Here is a 12,040-nt window from a genome sequence, read left to right on the forward strand (position 1 = left end):
CTCGCTTCTCATCGGACCATTTTACACGTTGTTTTTTCGTTTGCTGTCGTAACAAACAACTCATTAATCATTGTAAAATCAATATTTAAAGCAAAGACATGGCCGCGTATCTGCTCCTTTCGTTGCGAATGTCCACGAAAGACGATAATCATTCGCCGACATTTGCCAAGTAAATGCCTCCCTTCGCTTTCCCGCTCACCCCTCATGCTGTTTTGCTCCCGTCGCGTTCCTCCCAAGGTAACCACATTGTAGGTTTGCTCAAGTCAATTCAACATTACTGTGCTCCACTGCTGCAGGCCGAATGGTCGATGCGAGCGCTGGCGTACGGCGAAGGCGCGCGTGAATCGAGCCGCCCTACTTTAACATTTATAGAACCATGCTGCCCTACTCCACGTGAATTCCAAGCGGAACGTGAAAACTATCTCGTGGAACCTTGAATAACTATTTCCGTCTGATTTCGAAATATCGCTAGAAACTATAGTGGCGCGCGCGACAGCAGGCGACGGAGAGAGAGAGAAGAAACATTTAATAGAGCAAACGGTGGTGGTTGAGCCGTCACTCGGTAGGGTGGAATCGCCTCAGTCCAGGTACCCTTGGGCCTTGGCTGCAGCCCTGGCACGGGCGACCAGAAAGATCTGGTCAGCATGACGGGAGCTGGTCAGCAGGCCCTCCCACTGCTCTGGGGAAGGTCTTGGATTGGGGGTAAGCGAGGCCCCAATAAGAGGCCCCAATCATGTGGTAGGTAGTACTAAGAGAGGGGCAGAATTGACAGGTGAGGGTGTATTGGGTAGGGGAGATAGCGTGGAGGATGGGTGCGTTGTTATAGGTGTTTGTTTGTAATCGACGACAGATGACTGCTTCCTCCTTTGTTAGTTGAGGGTGAGGTTGTGGCAAAGTGAGGCGACGGTTGCGATAATGGTGCAGGATGTCGTGGTAGCGTGATGGAACAGCAGGAGGTGGAGGAGGCTGGACCATGGGTTATGTTCCTGAGGGAAATGCCCGGTGTGGAAGGGCGCGGGCAGCGGCGTCAGCCACCTCATTTCCCTTGAGAGACGAGTGGCCAGGGGTCTAGACGACGTACAGCTCGGGGAGGGAATTGATTGATGCGAGTATGCGTAATGCGGGAAGTGAGATGCGTCCACGTGAATGTTACGGCAGGCTTGCTGGGAATCTGTTATTATTGTAACGTATTCGGAGCCAGTTGTAGTGGGGATGGCTATGGCGATTTCTTCGGCAGTGGTGGTTGATGTCGAGAGAGTTGTGAGGGAGGTGAGAAGTGTGCCTTCTGAGTTTACAACTGCCACAGCATGAGCCTGGCGTGTGGGGTAGAGGGCGGCGTCGGTGTAGCGAGTATCGGGGTGAAAGTGGAATTGTGATCGAAGATGCTTACCTTGGTGTAATTCTGGGTGCATATTGTTAGGAATTTTGGGTACAGTAATGTGGGACCGGATTGAAGATGGAATGCGCTAAAGGGCTTATGAAGCAGGTGGGGTCGGGTATCCGAGGACCTGGAGGACGTGTCGGCCGGTAGTGGTGAGGCGTCTGGTGAGTTGGCTGTTGCGTTGAGCTTCCAGGAGTTCTTCGAGGGTGTTGTGGATTCCGATTTGGAAGAAACGACAGGTAGAGGTTTGAGCGCGGCGGCCAAGTCCAATTTTGAAAGCTTTTCGAATTAGTATGTCGACTTTCTCCCGTTCTTTCGGTTTTAGGGCGATGTATGGGGTGGAATATGTGATGCATCTAAAAAAAGTGCTTGAATTAGTCGTATTGTATCGCCTTCTTTGAGGCACTGACGTTGGTTTGTGATGCGTTTGATGAGATGGTTAAGTTGGGTGACAGTGGCTTGAAGCTGGGGAAGAACTGCAACGCCAGAGCCATCTTGATAGAATTGGACTCCGAGTATACGAAGGGTGTGTACTTTAGGAATGGGTGTGGAACCGATTGTTGGAGCAGGATCGGGTGTGGGAACTGGACATCGCCCAAGAGTTCGGGAGCGGAGGATGAGAAGTGCTGATTTGCTGGGGGCACACGTGAGGACTCGAGGGCGGAGATAAGCGAGAATGGTGTCGATAGCTTGAGTGAATTTTTTATGCAGTGGATGCAGTATTTCAGTTGCTATCCCAAAAATCCAGTATCCATGAATTTGTTACCAAGCAGCTCTGCAAACATTACTTATGTATTATTTTTAAGCTCAGATTTGCGTAATGTATTCTTCTGGTTCAACAACGTTGACAAGTTTAAATATTGCCACCTGATTTAGCTGTTTAGATTTGACGGTATATACCCAGCAAGTCGTGTAGCGACCGCGAAGTTGAATGGTTCCGGCCAGGGTTCGGAAGTTGAACATGGCGATGATCCGAAAACTGAGAACTTACAGGACTTAAAAGATATTAAATACAGAGCATTTCTTTAACTCACATGTAGCATCCGCCGTCCGTCCGCAACAGCTCAGCGCGCAGGTGCGCCCTCTCCCCCACTCCTCCTCTCCCGCATCACGCTACCCTCCTCGCTCTCAACAACAGGTCCGCACCCCTCCCCCTACACTATACAAAAAAATAATAGTTATCGGCGCCTGGTTTCGATCCCACGACCCTGTGGGCGGAACGCGAGATACATGGTGCTCTTCCCACTGCGCCACAAAAGCGACACAGAATCAAAGGGTACGAACGCGCCTTATATCCTTGACTCATTCAAACTACGTCAAGAAGCTGCTGATACACGGCAGCAGTTGCATCGATCTCGTCTTCACCAGTTGCTGCAACGCACGACCACTGCTTAAAGACCACTTAACAGTACACTTTAGCGACCACGAAGCCGTCGTTCTCAGCGTCCAATACAACGACAACAGCAACAAATAAATAAATAACGTCTTACAACAACCTACTCCTTGCCTTCACTTCTTGCGTCACCAAAAAAAGAAAAACCCATCTCTCCACGAGGGGGGACTCGAGTCGCAAAATCACTAAAGTAATAATTAATATATGAAAGAAATTATATTAATAGTAATAAGCAATAATAGTTAACACATTCACTACCACCCCACCACCACCCCCCAAACACTAACGTTAACGGAATACACCCACCCCCTACGCGACGCATTTTACTCAAGTCCCCCCTCGTGAGGAGATGGCCCAATTTTTTTTTTGAGCGCCATGTGCATACTTGAGGCAGAAAATGGTTGGCGGCAATGTCTTTTGGATCTTCCCTCTAAACAATGTGCAGGTTAAAACGCCACCTTGAGGCACGCCATCTTCCTGCACGTGAACTTTTGTTAGCGCCGACCCGACTCTGACAAGAAATGTTTGTGTACACATCACGTGCGTCACGGCGTTCCCCAATTGGAGTCAGTGCGAGCGAAACAAGATCAACGCGCTCATACGCAAGGCGTACAAGGCGGCACTCGGACTCCTCGACTGCACGAGCACCAAGATGATCCTGGCCCTCGGGGTGCACAACACCCTGGAGGAGATCGCGGAGGCGCAGATGACCGCCCAGATCTCAAGGCTATCGAAACGAGAACGGGCAGACTGCACGACCTGCGTCTGACACAGAGAGAGGAGGGAGCCGAGAACGAACAGGTACCCGTGCCGGACGCCACAGGCAGACGGTTACGGGTATGTCCGGTATCGAAAAACATGAACCGCTAGTTCAATAAGGAGCGAAAGACGGCGAGGGCCAAGGCGCTTGTGGACCTCCACACCAGAGACGAAGGGGCCATGTACGTGGACGCGGCGGAAGAGTAGGAGGAGGAGCAAACTTTTATTGAAAAACAAGACTTTTGGTGACGCTGATGGGTGGGGTCCCTAGTCCAGGACTCCACTGAGTCTGGCCTTCTCCCGGGCCTGGTTGACTAGATGAAGCTGGTCTTCCAGGCTCGAGATGGCCAGTGCTGCCTCCCACAGCTCAAGTTTTTTCTCTGGTGTTGTGTCTTCACGCCAATTGCTGTTGCACTCCCAGGTGATGTGGTATAGTGTGGGAGTGCTGCCGCAGGTTGGGCATTCTGATCGGTATTTTCCTGGGTAAATAAGGCTATACCCGTGGAGGTTCGGATACGTATTCGCTTGAATCTGTCTCCAGGAGGTGGCTTCCATTGCGTTTAGCTTTTAAATGCAGAGAATTTCTTTAACTCACACGTAGCATCCGCCGTCCGTCCGCAACAGCTCAGCGCGCAGGTGCACCCTCTCCCCCACTCCTCCTCTCCCGCATCACGCTACCCTCCTCGCTCTCAACAACAGGTCCGCACCCCTCCCCCTACACTATACAAAAAAATAATAGTTATCGGCGCCTGGTTTCGATCCCACGACCCTGTGGACGGAACGCGAGGTACATGGTGCTCTTCCCACTGCGCCACCAAAGCGACACAGAATGAAAGGGTGCGAACGCGCCTTATATCCTTGACTCATTCAAACTACGTCAAGAAGCTGCTGATACACGGCAGCAGTTGCATCGATCTCGTCTTCACCAGTTGCTGCAACGCACGACCACTGCTTAAAGACCCCTTAACAGTACTCTTTAGCGACCACGAAGCCGTCGTTCTCAGCGTCCAATACAACGACAACAGCAACAAATACATAAATAACGACTTACAACAACCTACTCCTTGCCTTCACTTCTTGCGTCACAAAAAAAGAAAAACCCATCTCTCCACGAGGGGGGACTCGAGTCGCAAAATCACTAAAGTAATAATTAATATATGAAAGAAATAATATTAATTAATAGTAATAAGCAATAATAGTTAACACATTCACTACCACCCCACCACCACCCCCCAAACACTAACGTTAACGCAATACACCCACCCCCTACGCGACGCATTTACTCGAGTCCCCCTCGTGGGGAGATGGGCCCAATTTTTGTGAGGGGGCGGTAGAGTGCCCTGGCTGCCCTGAGTGCTTCCAGTCTTTCCCCATAGCCGTTGGGAAGTGGGGTGAAAAGCGGCGTGCTATCACCCGCCCGGTTCGTCAATTCTCGGGCAGTGCTGTTAGCCGCTTCGTTTCCCGCCAATCCCTCGTCACCGGGGGTCCAGGTCAATGTGTGCGTGCCATGGGGTCTTCCTTTGATCTTCTTCAGTATGTTTGCTGCCACCCGTGGTATTATTCCTTTAACGAAGACGTAGCCTGCTTGCTTGGAGTCCGTAATTATGTGCAAGCTCTTCTGTTGTCTCTCTCCGTGGGCGAAACCAAGGGCTATTGCTGCGGCCTCCGCTTCCTCGGGATTCGTATTCTAAATAGTCAAGCACTTTATTAAGTTGTGGTCAGAATCTATGACAGCCGCCACGGCATCTCTGTTGTTTTTGTACACTGCTGCGTCAGTGTAGAGTGTGTTAGGGTCTCCATCAAGTTTTTTTCTAGATATGCTGTCCTTGCTTTTCTTCTTCCTTGGTGGGCTATCTTGTGCATGTGTCTTGGTATTGGTGATATGAATAACTTTCTGCGTATGTCCTTGTCGAAGTCGACTTTACTTGCGATGTTGAATTTATCAGCGGGCGTGCCTACTCTTTCGAGTATGGCTCGGCCTGTTCTAGTGAGTTGCAGCCTTCGTTTTTGAGCGATCAGCGTGGCTCCTTTGATCTCCTCAAAGGTGTTTGTTATACCCAGTTTTTGTAGCTTACTCGTGTCCGGGCACTGAAGAAGTCCGATTGCCGTTTTATAAGCTCCCCTTAATACCGTTTCTATTTGATGGCTCTCTTGTTTGTTTAGCCGGTGGTATGGTAGGCTGTACGCCACTCTGCTGACCACCAAGGCTTGTACCAGACGAAGTGTCTTCTTCTGTCATTCCTGTTTTGTTTCTTGTTATTCTTCTGATTATTCGTGTTATTTGCTGTGTGGTCTTCTTGAGCATCTGTATAGTGTAGTTGGCCTTTAGGTTGCTCTGTATCCAGAGTCCGAGTATCCTGATTAATGAGACTTCTTTGATTTTTTGTCCTTCCAGAATGACATTTAGGTCTCCCGGGCTTTTGTATCTGCTGTTATAGACCCCGAATATTTCTGGCTTCTCTGGAGCACACAGGAGGCCGCTGTCCTTGGCGTGAGATTCTAAGCAGTTCGCCGCCTCTTGAAGTGCTCCTTCCTTTTGGGCCAATGAGCCTTTGGTTGTCTATATGGTTAGATCATCCGCATATAGCGTATGGTTAATGTTTTTTTATTTCCTGGAGTTTTTTTTTTTTGCTAGCTTTATCTTCGCTACATTGAAGAGTAAGGGCGATATTGTAGATCCTTGAGGTGTGCCTTTGTTGGGCATTTTGAGCCTTCTGGATCTGATTTCCCCTAGTCCTATGCTTGCGGTTCTGTCTGACAGAAAAGCTTTTACATAATTGTAAATTCTCTCTCCGAAATGGAGATTATTGAGCTCTTTTAGAATTGCGCAGTGTGACACATTATCAAAAGCCCCTTTTACGTCCAGGGCCATGATTATGTGTTCCCTTCCCTTGGGAATGTTGGTGAGCACCTCTTCTTTCAGGAGCAAGAAGGCGTCTTGCGTTGATAGGCCTTCTCTGAAACCTACCATGGTGTGCGGTAAGAGGTCGTTGTCTTGCAGGTAGTTCTGTAGCCTTTTTAATCTTATCCTTTCATAGACCTTCCCCAAGCATGAGGTCAGTGAGATTGGTCTAAGCGCTTCGAATCCTGGTTTTTTTCCCTGGCTTGGGGATGGCTATTATTTCGGCATGTTTCCATTTCTGTGGGACTTCTCCTTTTGTCCAGAGTTCTTCATTTATGTACTTTGTTAGTACCTCTATATGGTCTTCGCTTAAATTCCTAATGATTGCATTTGTTATGCGGTCCGCACCCATGGAAGTGCTTTTTTTTTTTTTTGTGCCGCTCTGGTTGCCGCCTTAACTTCTTCCTTAGTTATTTCTGCGTCCAGGCCGTCATTCCTGTTTCCCTCGTACGGTAGCTTGCAGGGTGCTGTCTTCTGTGTGCCCAGGAATTTGTCTTTCAGGTGTTTCAGTAATTCTTTGTTCGTGCCTTGAAACTGATGCGCTAGCTTTTTTAAGGTTCTATTATTTTCAGTCCTTGTCTTGGCTGGGTCAATCATGCTTCTGAGAATGGCCCAGGTTTTGGACGTGCTCAACGTGTCTTTCAAGGAGTTACAGAACTGAGCCCAATTTTGTTGTCCAAGCTGGTCTGCATTTTCCCGTGCTCTCGTTGCCAGTTCTTTAATTTTGTTCTTGAGCTTCTCGTTGCGCTTTTGCCTTTTCCACCTCTTGACCAGACTACGCCTTGTTTATCTACATATGGTTCTACGTTTGTGCGTTTCACCGCTATTGTTGCGTCCTGATATGTTTGTTTGTTTTTTACTCCATTCTTTTATATTTGTTATTTCCAGTAATGAAGACGACCTTTTGCTGCATTTCTCACAATTTGTGATTTTGGCTTCTCCTAAGGTTCTCCTGATCATCGCCGTGGGGTTAGATGACCTTATTATACAATGGTCACTACCTAGTGTTTTCTCTAGATTGAACCAGTGTACTCCTTCGGCATTCTTGATTACTGCGAGATCCGGGCAAGTGTCCCTGCTAGTTTAGCCTCCTATCCTGGTGGGACATTCTCGATTCGTGCTCAAGGTTAAGTCTTCATTTTCCATGGCTTGGATCAGTTTTTGTCCTGTAGGTGAGTTAAAGTTATAACCCCACTCTCCATGGGGTGCATTAAAGTCGCCCATTATTACGAGTTGGTTCTTGTTTGCTATCTTCATGGTCTCCATGAACGTTTCGGTGAAGGTTTCCTATTTGTTTCGAGGAGGACTGTATACGTTTAGGATGAATGTGCTTCTTTTCCCCCTCTTGTTTGGGATTATTTCAATTAGAGATGCGTGCGCTAACTCTGTGCGCTAACAGTGTAGCCCAAGACTATTGCTTTGAAACCCGCACTATTCAGAGAGAGCTGCTACGTTTTGCGCGTGACCAAGGCGGCCAATTCAAGCTGCGCTACAAAAAGGTGGTTATCGGGAAGAAGTCCTACCACTACGATACAGCTGAGAAGCAAGTGAAAGAAACGCTCTTTCACTAAAGTGATAGTTAGCCATTCCGCAACCGGTCAGCATTATCCACGGCCCCTTCATCTGTTCGCCACATCGAAAACCATCGTTCAAATCATACAAATGACGTCGATTTTTCTATTTTTTACACCAACATACGGAGCATCATGACAAAGCAACACAAAATATGCAAACTTATTCAATCATGTAATTGTGACGTAGTGATGTTAACCGAGACATGGCTTTCACCTTCCATCAAAGACACCGAAGTTCTGCCATTCCTTTCCGATTTCACATTGCATCGCCGTGACCGTTTATCGAGTCGAGGTGGTGGTGTGTTAATCGCCATAAAACGCACAATCCGACATTCTATAGTTAATAGCAATAGTGCCTTGGAAGCCCTTTTTGTGGCTTGCGAACGTTCTCATGGCCTAATCATTCTAGGTGTTTGCTACCGCTCTCCCAAATCATATCAAAGTTTTATCACAAACTTTAATGACACCCTCGATACTCTACACAAAACGTATCCCCGTGCGAAGTTTATAATTTGCGGGGACTTTAACTACCCAACAATAAACTGGCGCACCTTGGTTCCTCCTAACTCCGGTGAATGCAGTAAATTCTTAGCCTGTTTGCAAAACTACCAGTTAACCCAAGTAATTACTCAGGTCCCAAGAGAAACTTCACACAGTTATTAGACCTCATGCTGATGTCCAACCCAAGCAGCCTAGAGTCTGTCCATTACCTAAAAGAAATAAGTGATCCCAAAATTATCCTCGCGTCTTCTAGTTTTACTTTTCCACAAGACAAACCTACTTCAAAACGGAGAAAACTGTACGACCGCGGTAATTACGAAATAATAAACGCCCAGCTCGAACAATTTTACGCTGACTACGAACGGGAATTTTACAGCCGCTCGGTTGAAACGAATTGGAAGTTGTTAGTCGATAAATTAAACCAACTAACAGAACCTTTCGTACCAAGTATAACTGTCAAGCACAAAATATCGGCCCCATGGTTTAACAACTCAATAAAAAAAACTATTAAACCGGAAAAAGCGCCTGTCTAGATCCGCAAAAGCTAACAACCAGTCATGTTTATGGAAGGCATACTCTGACGCCGTTAGACGCCTTTCAGTTACCATTCAGAATGCTAAACGAGACTTTTTTTCGACAACGCTTCCAGGCATGCTCAAAAGTAACCCTAAAAATTTTGGAAAACGATAAACCCAAGTAACGCCTCACCAATAGCCATATCAGGTCCCAACGATGAACCTTTAAGTGACGTAGATGCGGCTGATACCTTAAACAGCGTCTTTTCTTCTGTTTCACCTAACGTAGCTTGCAATACTGAAATTGCCATACCGGATCCCATGTTACCAATCGTCATTTCCACGAACGGCATATTAGCATAATTAACAACATGAAAACTTCATCTGCAAGTGGAAGTGACAATATTAACAGCAAAATATTTAAAAAAATACGAAGCTGATAATCAGCTCTGCCCCAGCATTACTTTTCTCTGAGTCACTTTCATCGGGCGACATACCAGATGATTGGAAAGTGCGTAAAATCACTCCATTATTTAAAAGTGGCGACAAAACATCCCCATATAACTACAGACCCATATTACTAACAAGTGTCCAATCCAAAATTATGGAGCATATTTTATCCACCCATATAATCAATCACCTGGAACAGTATAGCTTCATCCACCGTTCACAACATGGTTTTCGGAAAGGCATGTCCTGCGAAACGCAACTTGCCGCCTTCATTCATGAATTGCATACAAATCTCGACCGAAATATTCAGACCGATGCCATTTTCCTCAACTTTGAAAAAGCATTTGACAAAGTTCCACATCGCCGCCTAATGACCAAACTATCATTGCTTAACCTTCAACCGTCCGTGTTATTCTGGATTAATAACTTGCTCAGTAATAGAAAACAGTTTGTCATTATAAACAATGCCTGATCTAGAACTTCTCCCGTCCTTTCCGGTGTTCCTCAAGGAACAGTACTTGGTCCCCTACACTTCCTAGCATCATCAATGACCTTCCGCAATGCATTACTAGCAAAATCCGACTATTTGCAGACGACTGCGTCCTCTATTCAACCATCACCAGTCAAGCCGATCAATTATCCCTGCAGAGAGACCTTAAAGCTGTGCAACACTGGTGCCAGACGTGGCAAATGTATTTAAATGCGTCTAAATGCACATCACTTTCCTTTCATAGACGCACTAACCCATTTTCCTACAACTACTCTCTGGGCGGTTCCTTCCTACAATCCCCTAATTGCTACAAATACCTCGGCGTACACATTACTAGCGATCTATCTCGGTCAGTCCATATTACCCATATCATTTCTGCAGCTAATAGATCCCTAGGTTATTTGCAGCGCACCTTGAAGTTTGCTCCCACCTCCTTGAAAATACAGGCCTTTACCACATTAACCCGACCAAAACTTGAGTACGCGGCAGCCGTGTGGGACCCACACCAGAACTACCTGGTAGAAAACATTGAAGGTATTCAGAACCGCGCTGCCAGATTCGCGTTCTCACATTATTCCTCGTTAACCAGTGTGACAGAATTAAAAAAACGTGCCGCCCTTACTCCCCTCAGCCACCGTCGAAAAATGGCAAGACTTGCTCTGTTCCACAAATTCTTATACGCATCCCTGCCTAGCATCTACATAACAACCCGCACCCATTCTTCTGATCGTAGTAGCAACTCTAAGCAAGTTCCCTCGAAGCAACCCTCGCCCTAAAACCAACACGTTTGCACAGTCATTCTTTATTCCCGCTGCTAAAGACTGGAACGTTCTACCGGATAACATCGTTAATACTAAAGATACAGCATTCAAAAAATTTCTAATCACCCTTTCCTCTCTCTCTCTTCTCCTTTTTCGCTTCAAACGGTATCATATGTTGTACGTTGAACTGCAGTACTGATTTCGGTGGTTGGCCTTTTGTATCTGCTGTTCCCTTGTAGTTGCTTATGATTTGCGCCACTGCGATTGTATGTCCCCCAACTGTGCAAAAATCCTGCCTGTGTTACATACCATTCCGAATGCATTCACACATTTTTGTGTCTTAGTTTACGCAGACATTTTTTTTTCTTCTCTTTTCACTGTTCTTTGCACATCACCCTTTGCAAGATTCAAACATTTGTATCCCCACCCCTCATGTAATGTCCCTTCAATGGACCCTTGAGCACAATAAAATAAGTAAATAAATATGACGCCATTGTTCACGTCAGGAAATGTACAATTTAGCGGGAGATTCAAAAATTTGGCTTAAATTGGCATAGTTTTCCGTGAAATCGGCTATTTGAAACGTATATATGCGTTCTCTTATAACCTGCTTTCTTGCTTGCTGATAAGTACTTCTTGTGAGTACCTTCCTCCTATCGCGGGAACCCTGGTATGATGGGACGCTTAGGGGGGTTCAAGCGCAAGCGGAGAGCAACCGTCGACCGAAAGGCCGCCGGATAGCGGCACACCGGTTATATGCGCAGCGCGCCCGAAGGAGAGGAGACCGCGGAGAGAGAGAGTGCCGCGGCTATGACGCAACACAATCCAACAGAATCCACTTTAATCCAATCCAATCCAAAGCCAAGCCAATCCAATCCAATCGAATCCAATCCAATGCCCCTCGCGAGAGAGTGTTCGCTATCGGACAGGAGAGGCGGAGAGTGGCTGCGGACAACAACAACGGACGCACGCGGACAACAACGGACGCACGCAGGAAGGACAGGGCCGCCGACAAGAGATGCTCTGAGCGTCGCATCTAAAAGGTGTGGGTGGGTGTGAATGAGCTGAGTGCGGTGGGGGAAGGTGTGGGTCTGGAGGACGCGCAGGCAGTGAGCTGCGTCTAGGGCGAGTTGGGGATGTGGTGGAGGGTGCTGGAGGCGGAAGAGGTGGTAGTGAAGGGTGATGTCCCTCTAATGCAGGAGCCCGGCGGGGATACCGAAAGGGGCTACGCGTGTAGGCGTAGATGAAGCGGTGTCCCGGTCTACTAGTAGTCCACGAGCACGTACGTTCGCCACCTCATCAGCGGCTACGCCT

Source organism: Haemaphysalis longicornis, unplaced genomic scaffold (assembly GCF_048455015.1).
Source record: "Haemaphysalis longicornis isolate Haplotype H1 unplaced genomic scaffold, Haemaphysalis longicornis Haplotype H1 scaffold_13, whole genome shotgun sequence".
Lineage (NCBI taxonomy): Eukaryota > Metazoa > Arthropoda > Arachnida > Ixodida > Ixodidae > Haemaphysalis > Haemaphysalis longicornis.